The sequence below is a fragment of the Scleropages formosus genome, chromosome 22 (genome assembly GCF_900964775.1).
Source record: "Scleropages formosus chromosome 22, fSclFor1.1, whole genome shotgun sequence".
Classification (NCBI taxonomy): domain Eukaryota; kingdom Metazoa; phylum Chordata; class Actinopteri; order Osteoglossiformes; family Osteoglossidae; genus Scleropages; species Scleropages formosus.
In genome coordinates this window covers 636,275-652,698 of record NC_041827.1, presented here as the reverse complement: position 1 = coordinate 652,698, position 16,424 = coordinate 636,275, and the positions used below count along the sequence as shown (strand labels likewise).

Below are 16,424 nucleotides of genomic sequence, written 5' to 3'. Positions count from 1 at the left end.
TGGAAGGTAGTAGTATAAACTGTTGAAGGTGATGTCTGTAACATTACACAAGACTGCCTTACTGAGTTATGGAAATATAAATATGACCAGTGTTTGTGATAAGTCCTAAATGTGTTTTGGTGAGGAGGAAAGGAGTATTCTTGATTTTAAGTCAGTATTTCCTTCATCTGTTTTCCAGCCTCACATTTTAGGTGTTTTACATGTGCAAAGAATTTAACCATAGCATAAGCTGTTGTCAGCTGTTTCTCAATGCCAAATTTTTTTTAAATAACTGTCACAACCATTGTATATCTGTACAGTGTAAATTTCAACCAAATTATTATTTGATATTTATCAAATGGTGTAGCATAGACAAACTCTGTAGCTGGAATGAAAAAAAATAAACCTTTTATAAGGAAATGCATTCACGTTTTGTCATTTGCCTTGTCAGCATCTGTAAACATATAAACTTATTCATATTCCTTTTTTCCTGGCCTCCTTCAATGGTTAAGGCTCCAGCAGTTTCACATGTCAGACCAGCCTGTACTGTTAACTGTGTATGCAGAACCACAAGCATTATGATTATTTGTGATATTGCACAGCTGTCCTCATTTAAACACTGTGTACAGGAGGCATGTCACACAACATCAAATATTAATCACATAATGATGAGCTTAGTGAGGTAATGAGTGCATTTCACATTTGTCCATCATCTCCATTTTACCTCTATTGGAGGACAAAATCCAGCTATCATTCACATTTAGTGTGTGGCCTATGAGTTATGTGTCAAAGAGAAATGGGAAAACAAAATGTATCAGTCACTTCATTAATTTATTTTTTTATAAATACTAAAGACAAAAATTGAATTATTTGTATTAAGACATATATGCAGAATTTTAAATGAAGTAAGGAAAAATATTTTCTCCACACATGTAATTGCACAACTGCTACTAAGAACAGAACATATGGGAACAAATTAAAGACCTGTAGTTTGCAGTTTGTTTTGTATGACCTGTTACATTGCTGGTTATACAAAACAAACTGCAAACTACACATTTCTAAAGATATGTGTGTCTAAACGGTACAAACATTCATCTGGAATTTAGATTTTAGTTCCTGGTTCAAAGAAAACTCAGTAACCATGACCAAAAGCAACTTTATATAACCAATGTGAATGGTCTTAATCCGATTCCTTTTCTTCGAGTTAATCTGCTTCCCCAAAGTGGAGAATTTCGAAAAATAGATCCAGTTTCTACACAGGACAAATTTACATTTATTAACTAAAGAACGAGGTCAAGGTGAGATTATTTTTTGGTGTGTTTAAACACGTGCGAGATCATTTTAGGGAGTTAACATATTTAATAACTTAATTATTGTGTTCGGTCGCTTACTTACTCACTTCGCACCTTCCTTAAAAAAAAAATTACTTTGTTTGGTTCCAGTCCTTCCATTAAAATCAAGATATGAGGAGATCGAGTAACAGTATCTATTCATGTTGTTATGCAACTTTAAATTAATGCAAATCAGCGGGCGTTTATAGGAGACATCGACGCCACCCCGCTGACCAACTCCGCGTGATGAATTTAACGAGAAGGGATTTAACTTGTGAAAGAAAGAGATAACGCGAAGGACGGCCGGGTCCGACCGCCCACCCCCACAATCCCCGCCCCCGCGGCTCTCCGCTCGCTCAATGATGTCATTACTTCAGTGGCGGGGAAGGGAGGAGATCCGCGCGGCTCCAGGGATGCACGGCCCTTCCCGGGCCAATGGAGACCGTCTGCGAGCACGTCTAGCCGCCTCTCCGTAGATCTGTGGGAGGGCCTTGCGTGTGTAGTGCCACTTTGGCTTTAAAACATTGACATACTGCAGCAAGCGCGGCACTGCACCTGGAGAAACGCTGGAAGTGTCGGAGTAGGAGATCCAGCGCAGCGCACTGTAACGGTAACACACGCTCCTTCTTACAGTGCTCTGGAATTGGACGCGCGCGGCCATCGTAACCGAGCCCCCTTGCTCGTAGTACTTCGCTGCCAAGGAAAGTGGGTGTTTGTTGTTACCGTGATTCGTCTTCTTGTTGCGCCGACTTTGACTCTTTCAGCTCAAGTCACGTGAAGTTCCCGATAAAGAACGGCAAGTTTATGTAATGTAACGTGCGTCTTTTTCGCTCCCAGTGAAGCTGCAGTTTAACTCGCCGGGAAAAGTGGTGTTTTTCACTAGCACCTGTTTCCTCCGCGTACCTGTGCTGGAGCCACGGTCGGCCGACGTCTTGCAACCCGCGCACCACCGTTACGATACTATTTCTCACCGGAGTGTGTGAGCCGCCCTGCACACACTTCGATTCTCGACGTCGGTGGCCTTAGTTTCGCTCTCATCGGTGCAAACTTTCCCGACTCGTCTCGGGGAGTGGACTCAAGAAGGATGAAACGCGCTCTCATCTTGTGGCCAAGTAGTAGCTGTAATGCAATGGCTAGACGGTTATATTTGTTTAAATAATACCTGATTAAAACAAACGTGTCATGATCTACCTGGCTGAGGCAAGTTTATGTCCTCGGCAGTCACGTGTGTGTGTGTGTGTGTGTGTGTGTGTGTGTGTGTGTGTGTGTGTTCTGGACTGACTGAGCGTTCGGTTTAAAACATTGTTTGCTGCATCCAGCAATCGACTCGTCTCGTGCCCGAACAAGCAGTCTGCTTGTCCTCTTTAACTTCGCGTAGAGAAAAGAATGTGTGCATTTTGCTTTAAGAAATTTGAGTTTCCTTTTCGCCTTTGTGCCCGAGAAGTTTGGCGGAGGGGCTGAAAACCTGTTCGGCTGGGAAGGCGGTTCACCGCTCTCGGCTACAGCTGTACTGACAGACGCGTAATCTCCGATTTGGTCCGAGAGTCTAGGCACAAGTGGGAGCCTTTCTTGTGATTAAGCCCTTGTTGTGTGGGCGTGTGAAGTTTTTATCGCGACTGAACGTGATCGCGGACTCCGGGGCTCCTGTGCCAAATTACCACACCCGTACTGGACCCCGCCGGCCTCGCGCCTACCCAGCACACGTATAAATACGCTCTGGCAAGGCGAGGCCTTCTTTAGTCTTTGTTTTTGAATGAAGTGTGTGTGTGTGTGTGTGTGTGTGTGTGTGTGTGTGTGTGTGTGTGTGTGTGTGTGTGTGAGAGAATTTATGTATATTATATGTACCTAAATTTATCATAAATTCAGAAATGTGTTGGGGAAAGTAGGCTGAAAGACAGTGTACTGAGGTAAATGTGGGTCATGGTGCTGAGATACAGATAGCCGTTGAACCTTTCCTTCCCCAGATTTTTGGAAAGAGAAAGTGAACATTTGTCAAAATTGGCATTAATATTGCTCCATAGTTAACTGATTGATGGAAAAGAGAAGTGCAAGTGTCCCTATTGCCTGTGTTTTTACATGTTCTTGAAAAGGTGCCTTTGTGCTACAAAGGGAGCACTTTTGGCCCCTGTTCTCCAGTGGCTTCTTCCCCTTCGAAGGCCATTGAGGTCCCCACACGTTAACCACTTCACCTCTCGATGACTGGAGCAGCATTCCATTTGCCTACCTGATCTTGCATGTCAAGGAAGTCAGAATTTGTCCACAAAGAATGCAAACAAGACTAGCAGATATCTGGAACAAACATTTGACCATGGAAGTACTAGTTGCAAAATATGCGACTCTTAGGTTTCGCCTCTAGTGTCTTGTGGGCCAAACCCTTGAGGACATGTACAGCCATAAGGCAAACACTTTATTAACAAGCAACCCTTAGGCAGTGGTGATAAGGGGAAAATGCTATCATTAGTGGTTATTTGCTTTATTGGATAATCTAATCTTTCTCTTTGCCACTGGCATACAAAGTCTGTCACTTGTTCCTAGCCTAGTGTTCTAGAATTTCTCAATGCTTTTTTTTTTTTTTTTGCCCTGACTTCCAAGAGCTAATGTTTAGCATGCATTGGCCACCTTATAATGCTAAATATAATACTATAATGGCTTTATACAGTGCAAAAACAATAGTGTGAAACTGGTGCTGGTAAAGTGGCTACAGTCAGTGCTTCTGGGCTTGTTAGAATTATCTGGTGTGCAAAATAATCCAGAGGTCAGGAACTATTTTTCTTCTGTATCAGCAATTGTTTGAATTCATCTATTTATCTGTGCATGTAGTTCCAGGTTTATACTGATTGTCAGTAGTGATGTGTAATTTGTAGAAGGACCTTGGCCTCATGTACAAGGATTAGTTTTTTCTGTGAAAATTGGGTTGCAAACCATAGTTCAATGAAAAGAGACTTTGTATCAAAGTTTGCAAAAGCACTGCAAAGAATCATAGATGGAGGCTCCTTGTTTTGCACATGACACCTACTTTGATTTTTTGGAAATAGATTTAGAAGGAAATTAAGTTCTGGCAGTCTGTGGGTGTGTTTTGGGCCAGTGAGACTGTAAAATGACAGATTGTGGCCCCATGGATCTGGATTTTGAAGCATGTTTGGTACAGAGGTGTACTTGGCTGCCTGGATTTTGTTTTGTAGAGCATCAGGCCACCCCTGGTCTTCTAATGAATTGTATGAATGCCTCAAGTATGTAGTTAGTTCAAAGTATGCATTGTTCTAGGTGTTGCCCTGTTTTCATCAGAATAAATGAGATTATAGTTTCATAATCTTTCATGTTTACTTCTATTACTTAGATGCTTTAGATAATGTAGAAGTTGTACACTGAAGTGTACAACATCAAGAAATCATATTTTGAAGTTCAGGTCCTTCACCATTACACTTCTGCTGCCTCTTATTAAACCTTAGACATTGACATCTATGTTGTACAGTTAAATTATTCATTTTAGTTCACCCAAAAAGTGGTGTAACTATTATGAAACAATACAGAAGTGTGTTACATGAACAGGAGAGATCTGGGTGCAGACCCATTAATCTTGAATACAATCTATATTATAAACCAGTATACACACAGGGATAGCTGTACTTCTGTTTTTTAAATTTTTATTAAACAGACATATTGCACATTCCCCAAACCCATAGATTGGGGACAAGCACATTTAAGAAGGGTCTTAAGTTTTTTGGGTTCACATCTACATGTATTCATTGCTTTTTTCCAAAGTGATGTACAAATTGAAGTTATGCATTTTTTTTTTCTCCTTTGAATTTAGCTTTGGCCAGTCCTTGTGGTGAATTGTTCAGAATGTTTGTTTGTAATCTGTGTTTTTCCTTACCAGTGATCTTTGATTTGACAAATTCATTGTTGCATAATTTTCCAAGGTTACTGCTGTCAGAATTTCATTCATGATTTCTGTGCAAAACATTATTGATGCACCTGGAGCCAAAGAACTGTCACCATTGCAAAGGATTACATTTGGCCTGTTCAATACTGCTTGGCTGACTGGTAACTGCTGTAGCTAACTGGTGAAAGTCAGTAACCAGGACTCCACAGCACTGAGTCATCCAGCTGACTTAAGTACTTTACTGTGACACAAGAATGCAGCAGAGATGTGGTTCTGGAGATGGGAGTAACTGAGGACAAAGGTTAAGCACGTAATAGGACTACACCCTCAAGTAAGGGAGGTCAGCCACTGGCAGTGGGAGGCAGTGATAGTCTGGCAAGAGTCTGAACACAATGAGGGGTTAACCTTATTCAGCTGACCAGCTGGATTTATGGTGTCTGAGAATGTTTTGTTGGGGTTCTGAATTTGCATTTATTCATTTAGCTGAGACTTTTCTCCAAAGCAGCTTACAATGTTACAATTTACCCTTTTATACAGTGGAATAATTTTTCTAGGGCGATTTAGGGTAAGTGCTTTGCTCAAGGGTACCATACCTGGCAGTGGGATTTGAACCTGTGACCTTCACTACCAGCTGTCCTGAATTTGTGCTATTATGAAGAATCAGCACAGTGGTGTGGATCAGTGAGGAACTGTTTCACAGGGAATAGGCTTTACTCAGGCTGGGTGGTCTTGAACCCCCATGTGCCCCTCCAAGTCTTTATTTTTAATCAGTGTCTTGGAAATAATTAGAAGACCTGTGTTTGTCTTGCTGTAGTGTTATGGGTCCTGCACTTGGAGGGTCACAGTTGGAGACTGAAGGACAACCAGCTTGCACAATATCTGATGGGGATTCGATGAAAGCATCCTTTTGTTGGACATTGAAGAACCCCTGGTGTGTGTAACACAAGCAGTCCTTTAGCCCTTAAAGGAGTGCATTGTAAGAGCAAACACCCTGTGTTTCAAATGTCTGTAGATGCCCATTCTGGACATGTAGAAAGGGTTCTGCTAAACCAGGGTGAAAATCAGGTTGTGCAGGATGGTACAGGTTGAAGAGCATTGCAGCATTCTGCAGAGGACTGGCTCTCTCTCGTTGTATCGCTCTCTAGGACTAAAATTCTGTGCCAGTGAGGGACGAGGTGGCTTTGCTGACATGTGAAAGTTTCTCTATGATAGCCTGGCTCCCTCAAGTAGAGGGATATTTATTTCAGGTCATCGTGCACTAATCGACTCTACCCGGTTAATGTGACTCCCAGGTTTCTTTGTGTCTTTATTTGAGATTACTGTATGGCAGTTCTGTGGATACTGGGCTGCTTCCTGACAGGGAGCCTAGGAGGGTGGTGTTGGTTTAGTCATAGCTCTTCCTCAGAATGTAGCACAGGAAATGGGAACACATGGAGGCACTCCTCATGGGTGTGTGCTATTTTCGGGCTTTGTGCTGTGTCTCGGGGGGGGTGGGCATTCCAGCATGATTGATATATGGGAAGCTCATGCGTTCCTGGAAGTTGTCCTTGGCTTGCTTTGGTTTAATGGGCATTGTCACTACACAAATAAATCCTAAGGCTGTGAGGTCCCCAGGTGTAAATGGTGAAATAGGCCATTTCATACTAAATCATCCTGAATCCTTTACTTTGCATTCAAGACCCCAGATGTAATTTTTTGGCGATCTTGGTTTGAGCTTTTTTCCATCTCTTCTCATGGGTTTCATTTGATTCATCTTAATGGGAGTATACTCGGGCTTTGCCTGGACCACCATACTTTGACAGTGACACCTTATTCTATTTTGGTTTGCACAACTGCCTGAGTGGGAGTGAGGGACTGCTTGCTGTCTCCAAGAGCACTGAGTCAAACAGGAATCCTGGCTCTTCCTGTGAAACCTGCTCTGCCTGTACTTCACTGTTAGGAGCCTCAGGTGGTTTATTATCTTGAATAAATTAAGTCACTGGACTTGAAGTTGAATGTTTGAGAAGTTCCCATCAGGATATCTATCATTTATTAATCGGTAGTTTGTCTGCTGCATGGTTGTGTGAGAATGGGTAACCAAGGAAGTAAGACTAGTATAATATTGTGTAACTTAAAATACATGCATAACTTCAAACAGTAAATTGTTGCCATGCATGGGTTGAGCATTGGCTAAACATGTCAATATTCAAATCTTGCCTTTTTTAGGGAAGCAGTGTTGGGGAATCATAGCGTCGTTGCCCTTTGTACAAGCAGCATCCTCTTTTGTGCTTTTGGTAATGACAGACCAGGATAGCTGGTGCATATACTACTTGCCCTTCCACAGGGAAGAATTGCTATGTATTTATCCAGTGAGGTGGAGAACTTTACCTCATTAAGTTTTCTGCTCCATTCCCTTCAGGCTCCAGTTTCATTGGCAAAACTGTCCTTCAGTAGACCTTCATAGGCCTCTGAACAACAGGTGGTAGAGCTTGCATCAATCAAAGCCATAACTGTCATTTAAAACCTGTTAATTGTGCTCTGGGAACCTATAGTGTTTTCTGGGCCTCACACCAGTGCCTGTCCAGAACTTTATTTTATGAGCTTTATGTAATGTGGCAGTGTTAGAGAGATTGATAACGATGAGTTAAAGGCCTCCTGTTGCAGGGCTGTCTTTGGGGCTGTGAAGGTAGGTTAAGAAGCTCTCTGTCAAACAGATGATCATGTGCACCTTCCACCCAAGTAACAATGCAGCTTTTGTTTGCTTCACAGAATGTTTCTTGCAGTCTGTGAGATAGTTTAACACTGCAATGCCAGCATTATACTTTGACCTTCTGGCCCAAGTAGATTATTTTTCTTCTCTGTTCTTGTGAATAATTGGATTTAAGGTTCAAAGATATTCTGTCCTTAAATTCATAGGAAAATGAACCATTCATGCACCCCATGATCAATTTGAATTTAAGTTGTGGCTGAAATGTTGCTTTTTTTTTTTTCTTCCAAGTAAGTGTTGAATTTAGTGTTCACATTTATAATCAAGACTGGTAGGTTAGCAAGAGATGGGAGTTGTTGGGCACTTTCTTAGCTGAATTGCTGAGATGTGGTGTTGAGCAGTCCATAATAGTCAGTTTGTCACTGGTGGTGGCATTTGCATTTCTTCATTTACAGAAGCTCTTCTCCAAAGGGACTTATTTTTGAGAAAAAGACAGTATTATTCTGTCTTTGTATTCATCTGTTCAATAGGAGAGATCTGAATAGATATGTGATTTTATAGTATACCTATAGTTAATTTGTCACATTCCACCATATGAGCTGGTGTACATCACACAAATAGCTGCATGAAGGTTTATTTACATTTGGTTTTTCTCTTAACCCAACTCAAGAGTGGTAAAGAGCATGGTGTCATTTTTTTGGGTATGAAGATATTTTTTTTTTTTTTTTTAAGGGTGGCAGGATGATGGCTGAACTGATTTCATAGTACTTTTACGTATTTCACATTCCTTGTACTACATTTTGTCTGATTTTTCTTTTAGCAAAAAAATTATAGTTGTATAATGTGACAGCACAATTAACCCCTCTTTTTCACACTGCAAGGAGTCCCTTGGGAAAGAGGGAGAAAAAAGTGTTCTCCCTGCCATCTTTGAAGTGTGAAAAGTGATTTAAATGATAAAGAATGGACTGATTAATAAGCACTTTTGGTAATGAGGGTGGGGGACGTGTTCAGTCGTCTCTGGGCAGTTACTTGTCCGATTTTGAAGATGTATATCTATACAAAGTTATTGTGCCAGACTCAAAGGCATTTGATTTTGGAAGTGACATTTATATATACTTGCTGCTGAAGAATTGAGTTTGGTCAAGGCAGACATCCTGTGGCATGAATTTAGTGTTCTACACAAGAAAGAGTAGGTATGGAGAGAAGTTGCTTTACATGTTCTACTGTTGAGGTAAAGTTTGCCCCTTTTTGAGGACACGGCTACATTGTTTCTGCTAAGACAGGAGGTTATAAAGACAAAATGAGGACATCTTTTTATAATCTATATATGAAAATTCTTCTGCAGATCTTACTCTTTATGAAGTCACAGCACTGTCCTGTGCAGTGAAAAATCACTAACAATTCTTTGACATACTGTGTGTATACACTTCATATACTGGGCTATGAACTTCAGTGCAGTGTCAGTATTGCCCTTCATATAGTCATTTTATTTGAATAAATGTGTTATGTGATCCTAAGACTTGCCAGAGTCTAGCCTCCAACACAGACACATACACATGTGTACTCACCATATAGGTGGTTCCTCACAGCACAACTCCTTTCCCATACATTTTTTTTTTTTTTTTGACTGCAGTCTTTCAGCAAAAGAGCAAACAAGTAAACATGAAATCAACTTGCTTACTGGAACATTTTACAAAATCGAAGGGGAAAATGTCTATGTACAGAAGCTTAATTATGCTTAGCATAAGACAACAGGGGAGAAATGCATCTTTACATGCTGGTAATCTCAACCATTGATCAATGAAAATTTACATTTTATTTATTTAGCTGGCACTTTTTTTTTCTCCAAAGCAACTTATAACATTAGGGTGCTTACAATTATTTACCTGTTTATACAGCTGGCTAATTTTACTGGAGCAATTTAGGGTCAGTATTTTGCTCAAGGGTACTATAGCCAGAGGTGGGACTCAAACCTGTAACCTTTGGGTCCAAAGGCAGTAGCCCTAACCACTACAACAGCTGTCCCAATGTATATAACAACTGAAATGACAGGTTATTGTGGCTTCATTTAGCTGACGATTCTCTCCAAAGCGGTGTATGATAAGCTACTTACAACTTATGTATCCATTTATGTAGTAAGGTAATTTTTACTGGAGCAATTCAGAGTAGATACTTTTAATCAGCTGTACTGCAGCAGGATGTTAGATATAAACCTGGATCCCATGCTTGCTTATTTGGGGGGCTACAATAAAAATGTAGCTAACTCTCTACTTCAATCAGTTTCACTGTGTATTCTTCTAGGGAGGGTCTGGGAAGTGTTTCCCCTCACACTATTACACTTTGTAGTCTCATTCTCAGGGTCACACACACAGGCCTAGTTTAGAGAAAGCTTTAAGTAAACTGATAAACACATTGTCCTCTCTCGTTCCTGGCTGATGCCATCCGGATGGTTGTGGCCACACACATCACAATCATAAATGGCTTTAACAACATGAGTATCCTTACCTTATTGTAAATAAAGCCTTAATATTACAATCAAATGAAGGTTGAGCAAGACCAAAGCGAATGAATGAATGGTAGTATAACTTCTCCCTTGATCTTGTAAACACACATTTATCATGCATTTAACTATTAATTACTTTTGTAAGGAAAGTTTGTGGGGAGGGGGCGCAGTGGGTTGGACTGGATCCTGCTCTCCGGTGGGTCTGGGTTTTGAGTCCTGCTTGGGGTGCCTTGCAACGGACTAGCGTCCCGTCCTGGGTGTGTCCCCTCCAGCCTTATGCTGTGTGTTGCCGGGTTAGGGTTAGGCTCCGGCTCCCCGTGACCACGTATGAGGACAAGCAGTTCAGACTGTGTGTGAGTGAGAGCTTGTGTGCAGCTACTTGTGTGATGTATCCTGGTTTATACTGTGGTACATGACAAGTGGATTCTACTTTACAATCACATGTCTGCATCCAAATCTCTCAATCTGTTGATGTAATGAACTTTGTATTGTATTGGAGATTTACTAAATGAATTAGTGAAATGTAAATGTAACATTAAATACAAGCTAGAAGTAATTTTGTTGCAAGATAAATTGTATATAAAATATATATTATACACAGTACCTTTTAGTTAGTATATTTTAGGTGACATTTTAGTCCAGGACCTAATTATTTTTCTCCCATAAGACATTATGTAAATTTTATCTGTCCCCTCACATCAGGAATTTGCCTAAATGAGGTGATTTCCCAGAACAAATTAATCAGGGATGGGTGTAATCCTTTCCGTGTCCATGTTTGTATAGCAGGGCTTTAATGGTGGGCTGTTTTTAGGCATCACTGCTTGCGTTCTGGGCATCGGGGGGGGGTATGTATGTGTGCATGTTCACATGTTGTCCTCCTCTGTCAGATTGTTCTGTAATTCTACTGACCCTGCAGCACGGGTGACGGAAACCTGCCCATGCGCTGCTGTGATCTCAGATGGCATGCATACACCTGCGTCTGCACAGAATTGGCGAATAGTGGTGGGGGTGCTTGCTATTTATCTCTCTCAGATCTTAAACTGAGTCATTTGTAGTGTTACTTAAGAAGCCCAATCTTGCTCAAGGTACTTTTTTTACATTTTTGCTCTTTTTTGTGAGCTGTGCATTCTGAAATTTAGAGTAGCCTCCCTAGCAGTGTTCCCAGTGCTCACAGTTGGGTGGTAGGAGACTGGATTGCGGATTATCTTTGCAGTAGATGGCTACATGAGGGAATGATGTGTGGGGTGGAGAGGTGCTTCAGGTTGTGCAGTTTCCTGTCTTTCTGGTTATGTTGGACAGGTGCTGGGTCCAAATGGATCTCCTGTGTATTGCACATCTGGACTCTCAGCTGCAACTGGAGAGTAAGTTGGAGCAATGTGGGGACATGGTGGTAGGGTGTACGGGGTGCAGCTACGTTCCTTTCAGCTTATCTTCTGCCCTTCCCAAAAGTCCCGAACCCCTCCAACCAGCGACATAGCAATTCGATGAGGGTAATGAATCACCGAAACATAGCAGAGACATGGCACCAAGTGATTCGACCCAAGATAATTGTCGCACTCTGGGGCACTTTGCGTACTGCGGTATCTGGTGAATGTTCCTGGTTGCATTCTGTCGAGCACTGAGGCGTTGAAAAGAATGACGGATGTACTTTGCTCTCAGTTTTGTATTCTGATCAAGTTCTTGATTGCTCAAAAAAACTAGTTGATGGTTCCTGTCTGAAATGTGGTGCGGTTCAATATTAATGCCAAAAAATAAATTTTACAAGAAATTAAGTGTCTGCATGTTCAGGATGTCCACATTGTCAAACTATGTAAAACATACCCTGCTTGTTTTAGTCTTTAATTCTGCTCCTCTAGTAATGGTTTTGTCATCGTGTACAATTTATTTTTCTATTTCTCCCCCCCCCACAACAAAAGTAGGTAAAAGCTTGAATTTACATAGAAGGCTTCTTAAAACTACAAATTTTTGAAGGTCAAAAGCTGAAATTGGTCTATTGGTCCCCCCTCCCGATGAATTTTAATACCCGTAATCCTAGTTTATAGCAAACTTCAAACATTAAATGGTCTGGTAGGGGAAAACCTGACAGCTGCCCCTCCCAATTTCTGTGTCCCTGCAAACATGTTTACCTTTTACTGAAAAATGTTATTTATGGCATTGTGCATCCTACTGCACCCTTTGTTTTAAATCAAATTTAAGGGTGGACAAATAGCAGCAGCTCTTATCTGTCTCAGGCAGCTGTACTTCTGTGTTTTTTTTTTAATTAAATACTCAATTATTGTCCCAGTTTAGCAAAGCCTTATCAGCCTTTGTACAGCATCACCCAGGTCACTGTGGCTAAGTCCTGTCAACCCACCTCTGTTGCCCGCTGATGGGTCATGGCAGGACAGCAGTGGCTCATGAGCAATGGAAGGTTTTGTTTTTAACCATCTTGTTGATAGGAAAGAAGAGAATTGCTGAAGGGAAGTGGTGGTGGCCTTCCCTCTGCCCCCCCCCCCCCCCCCCATGTTTCTTCAACAGCCACTGATAATGAAAAGTTCCAGCTAAAAGGCTCTGAGCTCAAGAGGAGGAGTAGACAGGCATCGCAAGGTGTTCAGGCTGTGTGACACGGCAGACCTCCACATGTGATTCCTGTTCTTTTTTGCAGTGCTTTCAACGGGAAACAGACCCTCCAGCCAGAAGAATTGGTGCCACTTCGTGACATTTTCATGTTAGTGACTTGAGTGTAATGTGGCTTTGAGTGCCATGGTGGCACAGCAGGTAGCAATGAAGACTCAGTTGCTGGGCTGTGCTTTTGGATCTGGGGTTTGATCCCTGTTCAGCCTACGTGGTGTCTGCATGCTCTCTCCATGTCTGTGTTTGTGTTTTCATCTCGCAGCCCAAAGACATGCAGTGGACTGTAGTTCACACACTTCTGACCCCCCCTCCCCCATGGAGCCAACTCCAACTTGAGGGCATTTAGCCTTACCTTGCCCCCCCCCCCCCCCCCCCCCCCCCCCCCCCCCCCCCCCCCCCCCCCCCCCCCTTAGGACTGTATGATGTGGTTGCACAATGGCTTGCAGTGGTATCTCAGTGCCTGGGCTCCCTGATTGGACATGGCTTTGATCCCCATGTTTGTACTGGTTTCTTCTGGGTGCTCCAGTTCCTTCCCAGAATCCAAAGACAAGCATGTCAGGTGAGATGGTGACTTTAAATTCCACTATACAAAATGTGTGGCATGATAAGGGATCCTTGATGTCAAGGAAACTTAATGGACTCCCCAGGAGCCCCCCAACAGTAATGCAGTGCAGCTGTGGAGCAGCAAGGGGTCCTGGGTAAAGCAGGACCCCAAGTAAAGCCCCTCTCATGCTCAGGAAGTGGATTGTTCTCCACTTTTTGCCAAGCGTTAGCCCACCTCCCACTTACGCTTAGTACAGGAAAGAGCAACCAGTGCCCCACCACCCCTCCAAGCACATGGTGGGGGGGGGGGTAGATTTCCTAGCTGTGCAGCCACCCACCCACCAGGAACCCCTGCAAAGATAATGATCTCTGTCTTGACAGAACTATCGGTTGTGTGGCAGCCCCGCAGCACCACTGTCTCAAGATCCTTGGCACTCACCAACTGTGCAAGAAGACTCTTCTCTGTTTTGTGGTGTCAGTGTTGCTGTCAGGCGCCTTCAGCCTTCTGCTCAATATGTTGATGCTCCACCTGTGTGTTTTCCTCTAAGTCCATTTAAACCTTTCCCTGGTGTGTCCAGAGATGTAGTGTGAGCTACTTAAACTTTTGGGGACAGGTGGATAGTTTGAACGGGCCGTCCAGGGTTAAGTGCCCTGCTCAAGGCTACTACGGAGGTGTTGGAATCCAGTTCTTTGTAACTGCAAGGTGGTTTTTCTGACAGCCATGGCACCTGCTGCTCTCAGTTTAACAAGTTAATTTAGAGGAGACATGTTTCCACAGTGTGTGTCAGGTCAATTCTGAATGAAGGTGAACTGTAATGTTTCCGTTCAGTGATGATGCAGTTAGCGATTTACTTTCTATCGTTTTCTGAGATGCTCGTCGCATTGGACAAACAAAGCAAGAAAATGATCTCGTTGTCCACAGATTAGACAACAGTGCTGCCTTTTGGCTCCATATGTTCCAGTAGGTGTGTAAATGCTCTCCAGGAACATGCTGATTATGGGTGTATCCATGCACATACACACAATGTTTGGAGCATGTGCTCCCCTGTCAGAACTCCATCAGCGCACACACCCTATAGAGCTGGTGTGACTGGTTTCTTTATTTTCTCACCTGACATACCACAGTCCGTCCATCCATCCATCCTTCCTCCGCTTTTATCCGGGACCGGGTCGCGGGGGCAGCAGTCCGAGCAGAGTCCTCCAGACTTCCCTCTCCCCGCACACCTCCTCCAGTTCCTCTGGGGGAACCCCAAGGCATTCCCAGGCCAGCCGGGAGACATAGTCTCTCCAACGTGTCCTGGGTCTGCCCCAAGGCCTCCTCCCAGTGGGACAAGCCCGGAACACCTCCCCAGGGAGGCATCCGGAACAGATGCCCGAGCCACCTCAACTGGCTCCTCTCGATGCGGAGGAGCAGCGGCTCTACTCCGAGCTCCTCCCGGGTGACTGAGCTCCTCACCCTATCCCTAAGGGTGCGCCCAGCCACTCTGCGGAGGAAACTCATTTCTGCCGCTTGTATCCGCGATCTCGTTCTTTCGGTCATGATCCAGAGTTCATGACCATAGGTGAGGGTAGGAACGTAGATCGACCGGTAAATTGAGAGCTTCGCCTTACGACTCAGCTCCCTCTTCACCACAACAGACCGGTACAATGACCGCATTACTGCGGATGCCGCATGGATCCGTCTGTCAACCTGCCGCTCCATTTTTCCCTCACTCGTGAACAAGACCCCGAGATACTTAAACTCCTCCACTTGAGGGAGCAACTCCCCCCTAACCCGGAGGGGGCAATCCACCTTTTTCCGACTGAGAACCATGGCCTCGGATTTGGAGGTGCTGATTCTCATCCCCGCCGCTTCGCACTCGGCTGCAAACCTCCCCAGTGCACACTGCAAGTCTTAATTCGATGAAGCCAACAGGACCGCATCGTCTGCAAAAAGCAGACGAGATCTCGCGGCCGCCAAAACATACACCCTCCGTTCCCTGGCTGCGCCTAGAAATTCTGTCCATGAACAGAATCGGTGACAAAGGGCAGCCCTGGCGGAGTCCAACATGCACTGGGAACAGGTCTGACTTACTGCCGGCAATGCGAACCAAGCTCCTGCTCCGGTCATACAGGGAACGAACAGCCCGTAGCAACGAGCCCCGAACCCCATAATCCCAAAGCACCTCCCATAGGATGCCACGAGGGACACGGTCGAATGCCTTCTCCAGGTCCACAAAACAGATGGACTGGTTGGGCAAACTCCCACGAACCCTCCAGCACCCTAGTGAGGGTATAGAGCTGGTCCAGTGTTCCACGGCCAGGGCAAAAACCGCATTGCTCCTCCTGAATCCGAGGTTCGACTATCGGTCAGATTCTCCTTTCCAGTACCCTGGCATAGACTTTCCCAGGGAGGCTAAGGAGTGTGATCCCCCTATAGTTGGAACACAATCTCTGGTCCCCTTCCTAAAAAAGAGGGACCACCCCCCCCCCCCAGTCTGCCAGTCCAGAGGCACGGTTCCCGAACTCCACGCGATGCTGCAGAGGCATGTCAGCCAAGACAGCCCCACAACATCCAGAGACTTGAGAAACTCGGGGCGGATCTCATCCACCCCCGGAGCCTTGCCACCAAGGAGTTTTTTGACTACCTCAGCAACTTGAGCCAGGGTAATGGACAGGTCCCCCTCCAAGCCCCCAGCCTCAGCTTCCTCTATGGAAGGCGTGTCGGAGGGATTGAGGAGATCCTCAAAGTACTCCTTCCACCGCCCGAGGACATCCTCAGCTGAGGTCAGCAGCGCACCACTTCCACTGTAAACAGTGTTTGTGGAACACCGCTTCCCCCCTCTGAGTTGCCGGACGGTTTGCCAGAATCTCTTTGAGGCCGACCGAAAATCGTCTTCCATGGCC

General features: G+C 44.1%; 1 protein-coding gene across 1 annotated transcript in view; it reads left to right on the top strand.

Moving 5' to 3' along the window:
* Positions 1–1,669: 1,669 nt before the first annotated feature.
* Positions 1,670–16,424, top strand: part of LOC108930482 (rho-related GTP-binding protein RhoA-D-like) — a 23,846-nt gene continuing 9,091 nt past the window's right edge. Inside the window, exon 1 of the mRNA XM_018745749.2 lies at positions 1,670–1,920. The gene's annotated coding sequence lies outside the window, so the exon portion shown is untranslated. The remainder of the gene's footprint in view (positions 1,921–16,424) is intronic.